Below are 20,083 nucleotides of genomic sequence, written 5' to 3'. Positions count from 1 at the left end.
CCATACAATCATCAAAGCACAGAATCATCAATAAAACATGTCACCAATTTACATCCTTCAGATTTTCCCAAGATTTACTATTTTTCCCAAGATATGTTATTTCCTTATTAACTAATGCCAAACTACGTAACCAGACTCTAAGTCTCCTAATCAATCATTAACCTAAAGTACACTTGTACTTTATTTTTAATCTAAAATTCCCATCTAAAAAGGTCCCTTTAAATCTTATATTTAAAATATCTTAAAGTTTATGAATCATCCTTAAAACATATCAGAAACCTATACAACTTAAAGACTTAAGAATTTCTAAACTTAAGAATCTAAATAAAATAATATTTTTAACATTATTCTAAAACTGTGTCTTATAAACCTATTTTAATTGATTCCTAAATTTATTCTCATAAAACTGGTTGAGCTGCTTTCTCGAAGAGTTTCTTTGTTTCTCAGTCAAGGTACACTAGTTCTCAAAGAGTTTGTTTCTCAGTTAAGGTGCACTAGTTCTCAAAGAATTTGTTTTTCAGAGGATGATTGTTGTCCATTATTAGGTTTGTCCACAATGTACTAAGATAGAAGAATAGCCTTTTACTTTGTCCTTGATATGCTGAGGGGTGGGTAGAACAGCCTCCAAGGCATGAACTACCTGTTCTGGTCTAGCCATCTGAAATTTAATTTGTTTGGCATTTAACATACTCATGCCTCCTGTGAGAAACATAAGCATGAAAATGCAAAGTCCCAATTACATAAAAAAGGGTCTCATGGTTTCAGTTACCCGCCAACCAGCGTGGCTTTGCCAGCATTCATCCTCACTGTGACCCTGTGAAGACAGTGGGAGAGTGGCTTTGCTAACACTTTTTCTCACTGTGACCCTGTCAAGACAGTGAGTGGGGGATCACCTCCACCATTTTATCACAGCAATGGAAAGCTGACTAACACAGAAGGTAGACCCCAAAATTGTTTGCAATGACTTAATCATTTCCTTAGTTGGCAAACACATTTAAATTCTAAGAAGCCATAAGAATGAAAAGAATTAAAGCAAATTATACTAATACTTAAGCAACTCAAGATTTTAAAGCAAAAACTGAATACTAAGTTTACAAATGAAGCTTAAAATGTTTCATTAAACAACTTATAAAAGGCCCCTGAAAAAGATTTACATTATGTTGAACTGAGCTTGCAAAATAGGTTTGAAATGCTAACTGCAATAAACCTAGTTTTCCTTTTTAAGAGCCAAAAGCATCCATGAAGAACTTTCTCTCTGCCTATGGTGAACTAGCTACTCCAAACTAATCATCCTCCAGGGAATAAACATAAAAATGGACAAAATATAAGAAGTGGCTGGGCTGGGGATGTGGCTCAAGTGGTAGCGCGCTTGCCTGGCATGCATGCGGCCCGGGTTCGATTCTCAGCACCACGTACCAACAAAGATGTTGGGTCCACCGATAACTAAAAAATAAATATCAAAAAATTCTCTCTCTCTCTCTCCTCTCTCACTCTCTCTTTAAAAAAAAAAAAAAAAAAAAAAAAAAAAGAAGTGGCTATGTGAAGAGTTTTCTAATGAGAGCAAACAAACCAACCAGGACTTGAGAAACCAAAGTCCTAGTGTAAAGGTAAAATTTCTAAGCTGATTCTAAGCCTCAGAGCCAGAGTTAAAGTGTAAAAGACCGGACATTGTAAAGTCTGTAACTGCAAGGCTTGGGTTGTAAAGTAAGAGACCATTGATATGTTAAATACCTCGGCTACCCCGGAGCCTTTGATCTCTGTAGCTGTTAGGACAATACCAGAGCTGCCCCAGTAAACATTCTCACTGACTCCTCTGATGGTCTGATAACTTGGGACTTTGAGTCGCCTGGCACTAGGCACCACGGGCCCAGAATCAATTTAAATATCCCCCCCCCTTCCCCAAAAAGTGTACTTAAGCTCTGCCTGACCTCTGCTCTGGGCTCTGGGCTGCTCTATCTTCCTGAGTGAGCCTGGAGCCTCAGCATGCTGAATCAATAAAACCCCTTTTGCCAATTGCATGGAGCCGGTCTCTTGTGGTCTCTCCCTCCGACGTTTCGCTGGACCCTTACACTAGCAAGGAGAGAACAGCACTAGGCAATCCCAGCAGCCCATAACCTTCTCTCTTGTAAGGATGGCCTTAGGCCTTAGCCTAAGCAACTCCATTTTAAAACTCCACTTTGAAACCTATAGCCTCACCAGGAACACCTACAGAGCCCTCCAAAAGGGTCATCAGGCACAGCCCTGACATAAACAAGTCACTTCTCCCCACCTTGACAAACTCATCCCAATAAGGGTGAGAGGCAAAAAATCAGGGTGGAGACCACCAGACCAATGATTTAACCTCAGGGCGGATGACTTCACTGAGAAATCCAGTAGCTAATGTAGTCAGAAGCCCCAAAATTTTACTATAAATAATGGAGCAAATGAATAACATTCAGCCAGCCGACAATGATGCCCTCAGGCTGGAGAGCCTGATGAGGACCTGGACTGACATCCCAACTCCTCTCATCATTTGCCAGATCCTCTGCATCTTCCTCACTGCTCTCAAATGGAATAGAAACTGTTCTCACTGTGACACACCCTTTGGTTCTAGTTTCTTTCTTTCTTTCTTTCTTTTTTTTTTTTTTTTGATATTTTGGTTTATGGTATAGAAACTGTTCTCACTGTGACACACCCTTTGGTTCTAATTTCTTTCTTTCTTTTTTTTTTAATATTTTGGTTTTTAGTTGTACTTGGACAAATACTTTTTTTAATTGATTTTTTAAAAGATAATTAAATGACAACGGAATGCATTACAATTCTTCTTACACATATATACCACAATTTTTCATATCTCTGTATATAAAGTATGTTGACACCCAATTTGTGTCTTCATACATGTACTTTGGATAATAATGTCCATCACATTCCATCATCCTTGCTAATCTCCTGCCCCCTCCCTTTCCCTCTCACCCTTCTTCCCTATCTAGAATTCATCTGTTCCTCCCATGCTCCCCGTCCCTACTCCACTATGAGTCAGCCACCTTATATCAGAGAAAATATTCAGCATTTGTTTTTTGGGGATTCTATAGCTACATCTTGACCCAGGTGAGAAATGCAGTATCTCTGTATGACCCTCTCCTCAATCAGCTGTCAGGTCCACCCCAGGAGAAACCTGCCTCAGTTCCTGACCTGATCACCATTGTCTGAGCGAGTGTGCATTTGCTGGACTTAGTTCTGGCACTTGAGCTTAACATGCAGAGGGAACGTCTTTCATGAGCCTGTCATGATTAAGAGTGTTTGCAGTGTTTAGAATTAATCTAGAATTGTTTGCTGTGAATTGGTTATGTCTATTGCAGTGTCTAGCATTAAGGATTGTCTTTTTATGTTGTTTTTATTAAGAACCTCTAGAGTGAAATTGTATTGAGAATTTGAGTGAATATAGCATTGAAAAGGGCAGAAGCACATGGACATTCTTTATTTCTTCCGCTCGACTGCATAAGTCACACCTTTGCTGATTGTGACACCTCTCCAGGTACGGGCATGTGCAGACTGCACACTCATGGGACAACACTCAGGACAACCAAGCAGAGAAACTGCTAGAGGCATCTTCCTAAAGCCCCTAATATATCTGGGCAAATATCTCAGCTGGGAGATACAATTGGAGTTTTGTGTCAGAAAACATAAGGAGCCCTGGAAACCCCAGATTCTGAGATATCAGAAGTGTTATAGCCTATGAATATGGACAAACTAAAAAGAAAACAGCCTTGGCTCAATCAATGTGCTCTGCTCAGACTTTGCTAGAAGAAAGTTAAATCCACTCTCAATTATTTTTTCAATTTATATATAAAAAAAAAAATAACAAGTATTCCCAAAAACAGAACTTAAAATTCCCAAAACAAGAACATAGATGCAGACCACAGATAATCCAAACTGGATTAAAACCACTGATTAATATGTTCAAGAATACAATGAAAAATTAGATTATCACAGAAGAACCAGTCTCTTAAAAAAAAAAAAATCAAAACTAAGAATTTAAGCTATGGACAAGGAGGCCCCTACAGTCCCACCTAAACCAGAGGTTCGGCACTATGACTGAGTTCCAGGCTAGCCTGGGTAGTCTGGGCAATATGGCTAGACCCTGTCACTTATACGAAAAATAAGGGGACTTGCATTATAGCTCAGTGGTCAAACACAAGCTCAAGGCCTAAATTCAACACCTCGCACAAGGAAGGAAGGAAGAAAGGAATGAACATATAAGTAAATGAAAAAAGAGGGGGAAAAGCTCCTGATTGAAAAGGAATAGAACTATATAAAAGAGCATAAGAAACATGGGACAGGATGAAAAGGGTCCAGAAACTAAGAAGGAGAGGAAAAACGGGGCAGGAACGATATTTACAGATACACTGTCTAAGTATTTTCCAAAACTGAGAGTACTAAGCTGCAGATTTAACAACCTGTAGGGACAAGAAACACAGAGGCAAGGCGTGTCATAGTTAATCTGGCGGGGGTGGGGGGGAGTAATCTCTGAACAACTGTTTTTATACCCCAAATTTAGCACTTAGAACTCTCTATTCATTTTGGAAACTGAAAAAGAAAGAAACCATTTAAATATTAGCATATAGAATATTAAAGGTAAATAGCTGAGTTTTCATCTGTTAACACAATGAATGGTAATAATTAGCCAGAATTCCATTCTCCTGAAGGAATGAAAGAGGTGGCACAGTAATATGTGAAATTTGCACCTTTACTTTTAAAAGCCATCTCCCCACGCCAATTCCAACACCTGCAATCACTTCTACTGCCACCACCACCCAAGCCCCCGCATCATGTTCAACCACTGAGGATCTTTCCAACCTCCTATGATATATTAAGAGAACTATGGAACACACTGTTTGATTTTGTTAGTTTTGATTTTTTGTTTTTATTTCTGTTTTATACTTATAAAGAAAAGAGGTTTATTTTGGCTCATCATTCTGATTTCAAGGTCAAGGAACACATCTAATGATGGCCTTCCTTCCCGCAACCATATATTTTTTTTTTAATTGGTGCAGTGTAGCTGTACATAATGATGGGATGTAATGTTACATATTTATGTATGCACACCATATAACAATGTAATTTGACCAACATCATTCCCAACCACTTCCTCCCTCCCTCCCCACTTACCATGCCTTGGGTCTCATTACTAATTTCCTTTTGATTTTCATGAGATATGCCCCATCTTTCTTTTCCTTTTTCCTCTCTAGCTTCCACATCTGAGAGAAAACATATGACTCTTGACTTTCTAAATTTGACTTATTTTGCTTAACATAATGGTCTCTAGTTTGATCCATTTTCCTGCAAATGACAATTTCATTTTTCTCTATGGTAGAAAAAAAACATTGTGTATATATGCCACATTCTCTTTATTCATTCATCTGTTCTTGGATACCCAGACTGGTTGCATAGTTTGGCTGTTGTGAATTGTACTGCTATAAATGGGTATGCATCTCAGCTGGGAGATACAATTGGAGTATTGTGTCAGAAAACATGAGGAGCTTTGGAAACCTGTAGTATGATTAATTTAATTCTTTAGGTGCCAAGAGTGGGATATTTGGGTAATATATTGGTTCTATTCCTAGTGTTTTGAGGAATCTCCACATTGATTTCCATGGGGGTCATACTAATTTACAATCCCATTAACAGTGTAAAAGTGTCCCTTTTACTCCACATCCTCTCCAGCATTTATTGTTTGTATTCTTTATGACTGACATTCTGATTCATGTGAGATGAAATCTCGGTGTAGTTTTGATTTGCATTTCCCTAATTGCTAAAGATGTTGAATATTTTTTCATATACTCATTGGCTATTTGTGTTTCTTCTTTTGAATAGTGTCTGTTTAATTCATTTGCCCATTTATTAATTGGGTTATTGGATTTTTTTGGTGTGAAGTCTTTGAGTTCATTATATATTCTAGATATAATCCTCTGGCAGAAGAGTAGCTAACACAGATTTTCTCCCATTCTGTGTGTTCTCTCTTCACCTTCCCAATCGTTTCCTTTGCTGTACAGAAGCCTTTTTAATTTGATGCCATCCCACTAGGATACTCTTCACATTCTTTCCTAGTTTTAGGGGTCCCGTTGAGAAAGTCATTCTCTGTGCCTGGAGTGTAGACTCTACATTTTCCTCCTCGAGGAGATGCATAGTTTCCGGTCTAATTCCTAGGTATTTGATCCATTTTGAGTTGATTTTGGGGAAGGGTAAAGAAAGGGTCTAGTTCTCTTCTTCTACATAGGATAACAAGTTTTCCTAGCACTATTTGTTTAAAAGGTTATCTTTTCTCCAATGAACATTTTTGGCACTTTTGTGAAGGATCAGATAACTGTAGATGTGTGAGTTTGTCTCTGTGTCTTCTATTCTGCTCCACTGATCTATGAATCTCTTTATACCAGGACCATACAGTTCTTGTTACTATAGCTCTGTAGTATTACTTGAAGTCAGGTACTATGATGCCTCCAGCATTGCTCTTTTGCCTTAGAATTGCTTTAACTATTCCAGGTTTTTTATTCTTCCAAATGGATTTTAGGACTTTTTTTCTCATTTGTATGAAAAAAGCCATTGGTATTTTGATGGAGATTTCACTGAATTTTGGTAGTAGGGCCATTTTAACAACATTTATTATGCCTATCCATGAACATGGAAGGTCTTTCCATCTTCTGATGTCTTCTTCAATTTCTTTCTTCAATGTTCTACAGTTTTCATTGTAAAGGTCTTTCACCTCCTTTGTCAATTTATTTCTAGGTATGTATGTATGTAATTTTTGGCTATTGTGAATGGAATCACATTTCTCAGCAGATTCACTGCTGGTATACAGAAAAACTATTGGTTTCTGTGTGTTGATTTAGCAACCTGCAACTTTGCCAAATTTGTTTATTAGCTCTAGCATCTTTTGGTAAAGCTTTTTGGATCTTACAGGTAAAGAATCATATCATCTGCAACCAGTGATAATTTGATATCTTCCTTTCCTATTTTCATCCTTTTCATTTCCTTCTCTTGCCTAATTGCTCTGGCTAGATTTCTAGGACTACATTAAATATAGTGGTGACAGTGTCTTGTCATAAGTATTAAAGGAATGTTTTCAGTCTTTCCCATTTACTATGAGGTTGGTTTGGGGTTTTTCATATGTAAACTTTATATGTTGAGGCAGGTTCCTTCAATCCCTAGCTTCTTCAATGTATTTATCATGAATGGATCTGAATTTTGTAAAAGCTCTTCTTTGCATTTATTGAGCTAACAAGTGATTTTGTCCTTATTTTTATCTATGTGGGGATGAATTACATTTATTGATTTACATATATTAAACTATCCTTGCATCTGAGAAATAAAAACAACTTGGTTATGGTGTGCAATCTTCTTAATCTGTTGTTGAACACAATTTGCTAATATTTTATTAAGAATTCTTGCATCTATGTTCATTAGGACATTGGTCTGTAGTTTTTTGTTGTGTTTTTTTTCTTGATGTGTCCTTATCTAGTTTGGTGTAAGTGTGATACTGGCTTCATAGAATTAATTTGGAGGTTTTATTTCTCTTTCTACTCCATGGAATAATTTGAGGAGTTATTCTTTAAAGGTTTCATAGGATTCAGTTGAGAATTCATCTGGTCCTGGGATTTTCTTTGTTTGAAGACATTTTATTACAGCTTGTACCTTATTACAAGTTATTGATTGATCTGTTTAGGTTTTCTATGTCTCATTGATTCAGTTTTGGCACATTTTATTTGTTTAGAAATGTATCCCTTTCTCCTAGGATTTCCAATTTCTTAGAGTATATGACCTTCTGGATCTGAGATGTCTGTGGTGATTTCTCCTTTTTCCTCTCTAATTTTATTAATTTCGTTTTTTTGTTTGTTTGGTTGTTTTTTCTTTTTTCTTTTCCTTTTGTTTAGTTTGGCTAAGAGCTTATCAATCTTGTTTAACTTTTCAAGGAACAAAATCTCTGTTTCGGGGGAGCTGAGGTTATGGCTCAGCAGTAGAGCACTCGCCTTGCACGTGTAGGGCCCTGGATTCAATCCTCAGCACCACATAAAAATAAATAAATAAATAAATAAAGTTATTTTTTTAAAAAAATCTCTGTTTCACCAATCCTTTGTACTGTTCTTTTCATTCTCAAGTTTATTGATTTGGCTCTGATTTTAATTATTTCCTTTCTTCTACTGGTTTAGGAATTGGTGTGTTTTTCTTTTTCAGGGACTTGAGATACATCATTCAGCTATTTATTTGGAATGTTTCTGATTTTCTCAGATACATACTCACAGCTATAAACTTTCCTCTTAGAACCGCCTTCATCAGGTCCCAGAGGTTCTGATATGTTGTATCACTAGTCTTATGTGAGTCTAAGAATTTTTTAATTTCTTTCTTCTATCAAAAATTCATCATTCAAATGAGCATTGTTCAATCTCAATGTGTTTATGTAGTTTCTGTAGGTTTTGTCATATTAATTTCTGATTTCATTCCATTATGATCTGATAAGATGCAAGGAATTAACAATTGCTTAACTTTAAAAACCTCATTGACTCAAGATGTAAATTAGACATTTTGAAGTTTCCCATTAATAAAAGATAACAATTGGAACTAAAATACCCAAGAACGATTACCCATGCTGTTGCAAAACAGTGGGCTAAAAATTATATAAATAACGTAACAGTGTTAGAAGCATGTGTAGAGTTTCCCTCCCTGTAACTGGGTTAAATTTATAACTCACATACTGAGCAGCCGCTCAGTTCCTGGCTAGGAATCTTCCTCAAAGAGATATAGGGCCTTTATAATTCTCCAGTCAAAAAAATAACAAGTGATTAAATTGGTCTAACAAATGCAAAACATCAAAACATCCAGTTGAAATGCTATATAACCAGAAAAACATGCATAAAGGAAAAGAAAGAAACAAAGTCCATTTCTCTCACTAATATATGGCAATGCATTAATCTAAGACAAAACTAAAAATAAAGAAAATACAACGTCTCAGCATCATGCTAACTTCAAAGTCCCCAATCTCCAATTAATCCAGTACACTGGGTTTCGGTGACTCAAAAAAGGTAATAACTGTTTTCAAATGAACAGTAATCTCTCCTGTGGTAACAACTTTCTGGTCACATACACAGCTCTCATTGGATTAGACTAATCTTTTTATGTAAAGAAGAATATCCATCACATCTAGATTTCCGTGTGACAGATATCAGCTGCCCACCTTCTTGTTGCTTGCTGGCTTCCAAAGTTCCTGCTCATCCTAATTGAAATTTTCTCACTGTGTCCCAGACCCATTGCCAAGACCTGGAGTCCTTAGATAAAAGCCTCCAAAAAACTTTGCAACCCACCTTCCAATTCCTGAAGCCTACTCATGCTGGGTTGATGATGGGTCTTAGCCAACTTGAAAAGCCCTTCCAAATGGATGATGAGTTGTTACTGGTGGCCAGAATAGAGGCCTGAATTTGGGTTCTGACTGACTGGATTTGGTCATCTACCTACATCAGCTATAAGAGAAAACCCTATAAAAAGGAAAAATGAATTTAATGACAGTTTGACCAAAGCTGGAAAGACAGTTAATGTGCCTTCACTCATCTCACAGAAGCATTACAATTTATAGGTACAAAAAGCCAGGATATAGACACATACGGATTCAGTGAGACTGTGGGAGCCAAGAGATACAAGACAACCTTAGTGCTCTAACTTTGGCTGCACCCTCCTAGGGTAACAGAGAATCAGAAGCTGCTTTGGCTAAAAGCAGGGATCCTTCCCTTGGGCATGCAGATACCCAATATGTAACTAAAGCAAGAGAAAAACTTGGCACCTCTGCTTTCACTTCCTCTCTGTCTCCTTCATCGTCTTGAATTTGGGGTTAGGTCCCTTCTCTGCTCTGCAAGTAGTCATTTTAATCACTCGGAATATTCATCTAAACACTGATAATTCCAGATTTATTATCCATTACTAACTCCATTTGGCCCCTTTCTAAATCTATTTGCCTCTTTAACTTTGTTTCCTCTGAGTCACTTCCTTCTACATTTACCTCAGATTTCAGTTAAAACAGGCCTGGTTTATAAGAATTTCTGTGACGAGGGACCGAAACTATGCCCCAAGCACTAGTGAGACTCCCAGAATAAATCACCCTGTGCTGAGACTGGCCCCCTAAGCAGGAACAATTACCCCATGATAAAACTGAGACTGTCCCTCTAAGCAGGAGCGATCATTTCATGACAAAAATGAAACCACCTCCTCAAGTGATCATGTCCTTTCCAGAGCTTCACGGAAGCAATTCTGAGATAATGCACAACCAGACCACAGCCTGACCAGGACGACTTACTCTTTCAGCTATGCAAACCCATCACCTGCACATGCCTCCAACCCTATTCTTGTAACAATTTTCTACCAAATCTCAAAATTTCCTTCAGCCCCTTAAAGTATTCCTACATGTATTCTTCTCAGCATGGTCACAGTAATTAAAGTTCCTTTCCTTCCATTTACCACTTCTAATACTCTGACTGGCATAGTGTAACAGAGGACAGTGATCTGTCCAGACTTAGGAATCTGGTAACACTGGTGCCAGGTCAGTGCTTTGGCAGCACTTGGGGCTTCCATTCTCAGCACAAGATAACTGCCTGTAGGAAGCTGGGATGGAGGAAATACTCTAAAGAACAAGTTAGCAAGAAATAGTTGGGGGCTGAGAAAAAAAACAATTTGGGGGTCCTTTGAAATTTTCTAATCTTGAATGGGCCTGTCACACCTTTTCTGAGGTTCTTCTTACATATACCACCCTCTCCTCCCCTCTTGTCACATTCTGAACAGTGAAGTCACACTTTCACATTTTTGAAAAGTTTAGACCTTTTCCTTCACTGTATCCTGCTATACCTATAATAATAACAATAATCTGCATTAAAAACATCATTTTTTCTACATTTTACTTTCTACTATATTGTGCACTCTTTTCTAACCAGAGTGCAAATTTCAGGTATCATACAAAGAAAATAACACATAGGTTAAAAAAAAGTACCCAGGTAGATCTTACTTTCTTAGCTGCACACAAAGACAAGAATTGAAAGGAGGAAATGTTTGAGGCTCAGAGTTTCAGAGGTCTCAGACCACAGCTGGCCAACTCCATTGCTCTGGGCTAGAGATGAGGCAGAACATCACAACAGAAGGGTAAGGAGAGGAAAGCCGCTGCAGATGCAAATATTGCAATCAGTAAGCAGACAGAGCTCAGCTCACCAGAAACAAAATATACATCCCAAAGCCATACCCCCAGTGACCTACCTCCTCCCACCACACTAAACCTGCCTATAGTTACCACCCTGTTAACCCACTTAATAGGACTAATGCATTGACTATATTAAGGTTTTCATAACCTGATCATTTCACTTCTAAACTTTCTTGCATTGTCTAACACATGAGCTTTGGGGGGACCTCATATCTAAACCATAACACCAGTTAAACCTATGTACTAGTTGCAATAAAGGAGGACCACCTTGGGCCAAGAGCTCAGGGCCTCACCTTTTTCCTCCCTAGGGATGATTCTAGTTTAAGGAGAGTTGAATTCTGTCTCAGAGCCATTAGGTTCCTGTTTAAGCACCTCCTTAAATTATTGGTTCAGGTTAAAATCAAGAGATTGTGGGGCTGGGGATGTGGCTCAAGCAGTAACACGCTCGCCTGGCATGTGCGGGGCGCTGGGTTCGATCCTCAGTACCACATAAAATAAAATAAAGATGTTGTGTCCGCCGAAAACTGAAAAATAAATATTAAAAAATTCTCTCTCTCTCTCTCTCTCTCTCTCTCTCTCTCTCTCTCCCCTCTCTCTCTCTAAAAAAAAAAAAATCAAGAGATTGTAATCCTCAAGTCACTGTCAGGTGGCTCCTTCAACTTGTAAATAGAAAGGAAGAGGAATATAAAATGTAAATTTAAATTCCAAAATTTATCCCTTGCATTTGGTTTTCATTTCAATGTTGTCTCTCATTTGACAGATCCACCCTAAAGCAGCCAGGATTGACTATGTACTTCAAGGCCGCTGGTAAGTAGTTTTGAAGTCAATCCACTCAAGTGCCCTAAGACCTCATATGATTGCAACTGTCATATGGAGAAATATTTTGAACAAGTTGGAAGAGACTTGATCATGGAAGATATATACACTCAGTAAGAAGCTTGAGGCCTTTTAATCAGGAGAGGCTCATGGTATCAGTTATGGAGAATGTTAAGCAAGTGTGGAAATGAGGACCAAGTAGGGAGCTAGTATCAAAAATCTGGGCAGACATGCTAGGACAAGGGGCATGGATCTGGGTGGTGGCAGGAAGGACATCAAATTCAAGGGCCCAAAGAGATAAACTTTTATTTAAACAAAGAATATGAATAAGATGATCTTGGATGGTGAGCCTCTCCACCCTCTCTGGGTTTTTGTTATGCATTAATGTTGCTCTTAGGTTTTCTTAAATGCTGTCTTAGGAAAGCAAAATTCTTTCCCTTTTCCCTCTAAATTCTCCTGCTGAGTTCCTGGAAATTAAACCGAGGAGAAGGTGTATTCAGTGCAGTTCAGTGGTAGAGCACAGGTTTGCATGCTGGAGGTTCAAAAAAGAAAAAAAAAAACTGATAACAGTTAATAAAAGAAAAAGTTACTTCATGTACGGTCACATAGGAATTTTGCATACACATAGGAATTATGCTAAAGGAATATAGTTTGGGTCTCTGGCAGCAAGTTTTGGGAAGATGAAGGAGGAAATGTATGGTAAGGTAAGGACTGTCTTGGGAAGTCACTGTTAGAAATGGAAACTTCCTTTAGAAATGTAAATATGCTTTAGAAAAGTTTAAATTTATACTATATTTGTAGAATAATCAGAGAAAGGTAAAGAGCTTTCAATTGTCTTAAACTTCAAATATCATCAGAGGTTCAAGGAGTTTCAAAAAGGTAACCTCCACTCAGGACTAGTAGGGTTCTTGGCTTACACGATGGCAAAGAATTTCAGCATGTGCCAGTCAGAGACACAGACAAAGGAAGCAAAGCACATTCAAGAAATGATGTGGGCTTTCTCAAAAGTGAGAAGCTTATGGAATGAAGCAAGGAGAATGTAGGCCATCTCCAGAGAGAGAAGCAGCAATCTCTGGCTATAACAGGGGTCCATTCATACAGGGACAGTTTCTAGCAGAGAGATGAGAGGTAGAGCAGTTACACAACTTTGCACCAATTCCCTTATCTTTGCACATTGCCCTAACGTTATTTTGTATAAGCAAGGACATGGGTCAAGAGCACAGGCCAAGTGCACAGTCTGGATAGCTCATGAGTTGCAAGAATTCATGGGCAATTTCTGCACCTCAAAGGCTCACAGGTATCTCCTGCATTCCTAAAGTTCATGGGTGCTTCTCTTTTGAGACTCAATCTAGTTTTCTTTTTCTGTATCCCCTAAATTCCTATCTCACACAAAACCCAAATATCAAGGAGAAATATTTTGAGGTAGAATTCTCTGGAACCTTTCAACACAGACCCATGTTTGATAGATCTGTTTTCAGATCTGCACTGGTGGATTTACATTGTCACACACAATGTTAACATTTAACACTTTGGCAATTGTGGTGATTTAAAACCCATATGGAAGCTCTTTGTCAGTGACTTTCCAACCCTCCACCTTCTCTCCAATAATGATCATAACTGCTCCCCTCAGTCAAGCATTGTCCCAACTTTTCATTGTAAATAACTCAACTTCCTCTCACTCCTATTTTTCCAGTTTCCTCCTTCCAGTAAGACATTCTAATTAACAGGCACCTCTCTTACTCTCAATAGTTTTAGACATTTGGACACAGCTAGATTTTCATATGGTCTAGAGTTCATCAGATACATCCTAGAGAAGCTCAGAGGGCCTTTAGTCCCGAGTCTAGGAAGGGTAAGTTTGGGAGTAACTTTTGTGTTTAAGGGGCTCGAAATCCAAAAATCCTTGATTTGCCTAAAAGCAGAGCTTCCACGAAGAACTCAGTTGTCATAAATCCCTCCTCTCAGGAGTAATCAGGGAAGAGTAACTCTTACCAGACATTTTCACAAAACTATCACATCTCACATCCACTGTCCTAAGGATCCATTCATCTTACAGTCATAATAGGGGCCCATTGCATGCTGCTCTGCCACTGCAGTTTATTTTAAAAGTGGTGTGTTTTATTTCCCTTCCTCTTTTTTCTCTGTCCCTCCCTAACCACAGAGGAAGTAAAATTAACCTTCTTCCTATCCAAAGCTGAGATTCTGTATGTTGGCTCAGAGACCACCAGGAATCAAGGAATTCAGTCTTAGGGTTTGGCACTGGAGGTTCTAAGAAATAGCTACCTCTCAAGGCTACAAATGAATTTTGACTCCTGAAGGGGCAAAGCTGGAGGGTAGCCTTTGTGTATCTCTTGTTCCTCCTGGCAGTTAGAATCACAGCCTCTGAAATAGAAGTCTACTGTGTATTCTTTGCTAGCAAAAGGGAATTTTTTTTTTCCTTTTTCTCAAAACTTTTTCCATACTATTGGATCAGCATCAGGGACAAGGCCAGAGCTTTCGGTGTCAAAGTGATTTGTTTTCCTGTAAGTGCCCTTCTCCCAGCACCCCTTCATTATTAAGATGATAAATAGGCTCCAAATTCTAAACAGTACTGTGGGACACCACCCAAAAATTATTTGAGCCAGGAAGATTTTGGTTTGGCATTGCAAACTATTTTGTGGCTCCTCCCACTCAATGAATTGTGCAATGCATGTGACCTCTGTCTTTGCTTGGCTAGGGAGACTGGAAACTGGACAGCCCACCTCCTACCTCATTTGGCAAAAGAACATTCCATGGAAAACCTCTGGTGCTTCCCCGTAAATAAAGTGAACTCGGGCTCTTGCTGTCTCTTTCCAGTGGGGAAGCTTGAGCCCTAAGATCAGAGAGCCGTCCCATCCCCATCTTCTAAAATTACTTCCTGTGTCCTGTGGTTTCTTTGCCGTTTTGTCTGTCTTAGCTTTATTTCGCAGCCAGACCATTATGCAGCAGAGGAAACCCAGATTCCACCACCTGCACAGGACATGGGCGAGACGCTACTTTGAGTCTCACTTTTCTTTTTAATCTATGGCTAAGTTTTCTTCCTAATCATATTAAAGTAGATAGTTAGGCAGACATGTGCAGGGAGTTGGAGGAGCAAGCATAGGGCTCACTACATCTTAAGTGACAGAACTTTACATTGGGTGACAGAGAACCCTATTCATAAAGCATTTCCTTCACAGCCAGATGCCACCTCCTTAAAACTAAAAAGAACTGGATGGAACCATATTAAGGGACTTTCCAACTGGTGAGACTGTGCAGAACACTGAGGCTGTGTCCTTTGGATGTCCCTGATTCACTGTGATACTATTCATATTGTGATTTTGACCTCCCCATGGCTTTCCCTTAAGTACTAATAGGAGAGTTTCTGACACGGCAGAGTTGATGGAAGCCCACTGAGTCAAGGCAGGAAATGACTGGAACCATCCCAAAGAAAAAATTCATGGGTTGGAGAATTCATGGGGGTGGCAGCCTATAAAAACCCACAGAGCAAAAGAAACAAGGCCAAACCCCTTTCTCCTGGCACAGCCCATTCTACATTCTCTGAAGTGTACTTTCATTTCATTAAATAAGCCCTTTGTACTTGCTTATTCTTGCTGTATATCCTGACTGGAATCTTTCTTTCAGGAAGACAAGAATTGAGGAATCCACAACATAGAACCAAACTGGTTTTTGTCAGTTAATTCACATGCCTATAGACACTCAAGAGGGGAAAGCAAATGTTCTTCCTGCACTGCAGACAAAAAAGGTCAAGGCCTGAGTCTGTGAGCTAAGTCTGAAACTGTAGAGATTAGGCAGCACCTGCTAGAGGCATGGAACTTGCAAAGTCAAAAATTATCAATTTCCTTTTATCCACAAAGTACACAACAAATTACTTATAATAATATTATTCTACATTTATAAAGAGAAGTCTACAAAAAAAGACTGCCCAAAGCAGCTCAATATAATGTTTTGCGTCTTTCTACTTTCATCAGTAACACACAGGGAAAGAAAATAAGGGAAAGTATATTCTGTTCACTATCTAGATACATTCAGTTAGATACTTAGTACGTGAAATGGTAATGTGACAGAGAAATTAAATTTTTAACATTACTTGATTTCAGTTCAACTTCCATGTATGTCTGGGGCTACCATATTGGTGATGCAGGTGATGATTTTAAATTGTATTTCCCATTATCAGTTTATTTATAAATAAAGCAATTTTGTAAAGCCATAAAAGATACATACATTTGGCATATCTTATAACAAATTCTTTTCTAGGTTTCAAAAGAGTACAATGCTATGATAGTATAATCTTTCTTTTAAAAATAAGAAAGTGCTAAAAAAATAAATAAAACTAGGGAAATGAGAAATTTCTGTTAGGTCAGTCCTCAAGAAAATGGGATCAAACATATCATGACAGAAAAGATTAAGAAAAACAGACATTAAGTTATTTATCCATCAAACACAGGAAGACTTATGAAGAATTGCTTATCTTCCTCTAATGCAATGCTGGGGGCTGTATTGATTACAAGGGGGAAAGCATACACCAAGTACTCACTATAATAACCTATGAGAACCTTTACTTAATTAGCATAGTAAAAATCACATCCTGGTGCAGAAACCTAAGGTGATAATGATATAAGCCTCTCATGAAGACCCATGATGAAGGCGAGCTCAGGTGCAACTAAGACTCCACACCTACATGTAATGACACAAAGAAGACAAAGTCCCTGCCTGCCCTAGAGATGCTATAAAAGCTGTGCACTTCTCTTAGGGAATCTGCCTGGGAATTCTGTCCTCACCTGCTGCTTCCCTGGTTTCAGAGAATAAAAATAAAAATCTATTGTTACTGCAATATAGTGTTCCTGCTCGATTCTTATTCTGCAGGCTCAGTAACAAAAGTACCATATGCTTCAGTTTAGGAAAAACAAACTTATAAAAAAATGGAAGTGTGGCAAAGTCTAAAAGAAAATGCTTCTAATTTTGTAAAACTGTCCATTATTAGCTAAACTCAATCTTCTTCCTCAAGCAAAATAAATGAACAGAATTCATATAGCTTACAAAAAAGAATTATCATTCATGAAGTTAGTTTCATACATTTGTGTTCAAAATCTCCAATAGCACTGGGAAGCCAATGAAAACAGGAACTACCTTTAAAATATTAACAAAATTTCTCCTCCACTTGGAGTAACAACTAAGCTTGGGAAGATTTTATCTATCCCATTTCCATTCTGCCTGCACACATTTGGAGACAGGCAAGGTTTTTACCTTCACTGAGCCACTCATAACACATTTCCAGAATGGCAATCAGTTGCACCTCCACATCATTTTCTGAAAAACAACTCTGAACTGTCAATTTGTATTTCATACTCACTTTCAAATGAAGCTACCAGGGCTTCCAATGAACAAGGACTTAGACTCTTTTTTTCCACCTTTAAGTGTCCAATACGCAACTAAAAGCAGGGATAAAAATCTTGGCCTCTGTTCCTCCAGTTTGCATCTGTGCCCTTTTCTTTGGATCAGTGACCTTGAATTCTGGGAACAAGACATTTAACTAATAAATGTCTTACAATGAGTAGAACCTACACTCCCCCAGCAGGCAATAGCAACTTTCATACCTAAGACAAGGTAAGGATTGAACAACTGGATCAATTCTGAGATAATGATCAACCAGACCACAGTGTGACTAAGATGACGTGTATTTCTGGTCACCTTGTCGATATAATCTAGAAACTCATGTCAGTACCCAAGACAGGGCTGAAAACATTGGTCTTCTGTCTCTCCAGTATAGTTACACTAGTTAAACTTACTTTCCTGTTTTTCACTGATAATCTTGCTATTTGTGCTATTTTCTAACAATGTGTGCACACAATACCTCCCCACTTTTCCTGCCACACAAATTTCCTCACTCAGTCTAATCACACACAGTTTGAGCTCCAGTTTCAGGATGTGTGTGCTCAGAGGCAGAGCATTAACAGTCCTTGATATAAGCATTGAGAGGAATCTTGTGGACCTTCCAAACAGGCCCCAAGAAGGAGCTTCCTCTCAACAATGATGTCAGGCATCTGTGCTGTGCAATTCCTGAAGTGCTTTCCCCCAACACCCCTGCCTCCTTTCCAGGTTACCTCCTTTATGAGTCTCCCTGAGACAATCATCAATCCCCAGGAAAAACAGTGCACCTTAAGAGATAAAGGAGTAGAAACTCTGAGGGAGGCAATGAGACAGTCTCACAAACCCCACACACCACCACCACCACCAAAAAAAAAACCTCTAGGACAATTAACTCATAGCCTGTTAGCCATTAAAAGCATGGTGTGTGTTTGTGTGTTCTTCCCTAACTACTTCTTCAGTCTTATGGACCACAAAAGCTAGATCCACGGCTGGGGTGTAGCACTTGCTATATGCTGGGGTTCCATCCCCAGCATTGCAACAATTCCCAGATGCACTAAAGCCAGTATGCCTTCACCAACATATCTCCAAGCATAAACAACACAAAAGAATGAAAACTTTGGCCGCTGTTGGTTCAAAATTGAAACCTTAAGCCACAAAAGGCTAAAGGCAAAGAAACTCTCAGCACCTTTAACTTGTTACTAAGCATAACTTGGGCTCTCTTCTACCTGATCTGCGTGTTCTCTTAACAGCTTCCAGGACTCACACATATCACAAGGTTTATACAGGCTGTGGTCCAGATTGCAGGAACATAAATGCCCCTGGGCTCCAAACCTCCAGGCCCCACTGTTTGCACAGGAAAGGAATACCCTTTGAAACTGTGCCCAAAACCAGTGAAAATTCCTAAACTCCACAAAGCCCATCCCTGCAACCGCTACACACGATAAAAACTGGCCCCTTTCCTTATTCCAAGAGGCAGCATAATAACTCTTAGAGCTGCGTCTTCTTTCTGGCGTAAGGAGAGGTCCCAATACAGGTCCCAATCAGCAATCGTTCGAATCACTTTCCATTCTACAAGTCACAAGCATCAAGCCTACCTCAGTGGTGGCGCGCGGGGCTGGTAGCGCGCGGGGCTGGTAGCGCGCGGGGCTCTCCTTTCCTCCAGGGCTCTGGAGACGCTGTGTGTGCGGACCCTGGACATGGACCGCAGCCGTGACACAGCCCTTGCCAGGACCGGAAAGAGCCCACCACGCCCGCTACCCTAGAGGGGGGCACTCACCGCGAGACTGAGGTTGAGGGAACCAGAGTGCCTTGCGGCCTTTCCCTGGCTGGGACACAATCACCACCACCCCAGCGCGGCCAGCCCTTCCCTGCGGAGAGCAAAGCGAAAGGAAGGAGGAGGGGGGAAACCAAAATGCCAAAATAAACACCAGGACTTGAGAACCCGGGTCACTGAGTGCACAGGCACAATCAAAAACTCCCGGTTTTTTACAGATAGAAAAAGTGAACAGAAGGTGCATGGATGGTTAACAAAGAGAGAAGCAGCATTGAGAGGGAGAAAAGGGGAGGGAGAGGGACAGACAGAGGACATGCGCGCAAACCGTGCAGGTCCACTAAAAATTGACGTAGCGGTAACGTTTCCAGGCATTTTACAGTGTGCACTGTCTTCCCAGACATTTGTTTAATTCGGCTTCATACAAGCCTTAGATATGCCATTTCCTAGATAAAAAAAAAATAAATAAATAAAAAAGAATTTAAACTCCGGAGAGTCAGTAGCTATCCAAGATCTCAAGGCACCAATACTTATGCTCACGTACACCTTAGGCAGATTTTTAGGTTGGAGCAAATCTGAAACTGACACAAATCACCTAACTCCAAAACTAGAGGTCGTTGTGTTAGAAATAACGAAGAATCACATACACACACACACACACAAAAAAAAAAAAAAAAAAAAAAAAAAAAAAATCAAACACATGCTTAGAAGAGAGTGGCAAGGCAAAAGTTTTTATTTGTACCAGAAGGGAAAACAATAGAACCTGGGTAGCTAGTGTGTCCGCTTATATCCCAAGGCAGTACTGCCCTTTACCCTGATTGGAGGAGCTTGGGGTTGGTGGCTATCTATGTGATTGGCTAATTCGGCAAAGGGTTGGGTTATAATTAAAATTGCTATAATTGGAT

At 39.3% G+C, this 20,083-nt stretch overlaps 1 protein-coding gene across 2 annotated transcripts in view; it reads right to left on the bottom strand.

The window, feature by feature from the left end:
• LOC143406444 (broad substrate specificity ATP-binding cassette transporter ABCG2-like) overlaps nucleotides 1-19,568 on the bottom strand; it is a 56,745-nt gene extending 37,177 nt beyond the window's left edge. Inside the window, exon 1 of one of the 2 annotated variants that reach the window (XM_076865151.2) lies at nucleotides 19,185-19,568. The gene's annotated coding sequence lies outside the window, so the exon portion shown is untranslated. The other variant, XM_076865150.2, reaches the window with a different exon arrangement.
• Nucleotides 19,569-20,083: the final 515 nt, after the last annotated feature.

This window comes from Callospermophilus lateralis, chromosome 8 (assembly GCF_048772815.1).
Source record: "Callospermophilus lateralis isolate mCalLat2 chromosome 8, mCalLat2.hap1, whole genome shotgun sequence".
In the NCBI taxonomy this organism is placed as follows: domain Eukaryota; kingdom Metazoa; phylum Chordata; class Mammalia; order Rodentia; family Sciuridae; genus Callospermophilus; species Callospermophilus lateralis.
Note: the sequence above shows the minus strand (reverse complement) of the source record. Positions and strands in the feature narration are given on the sequence as shown.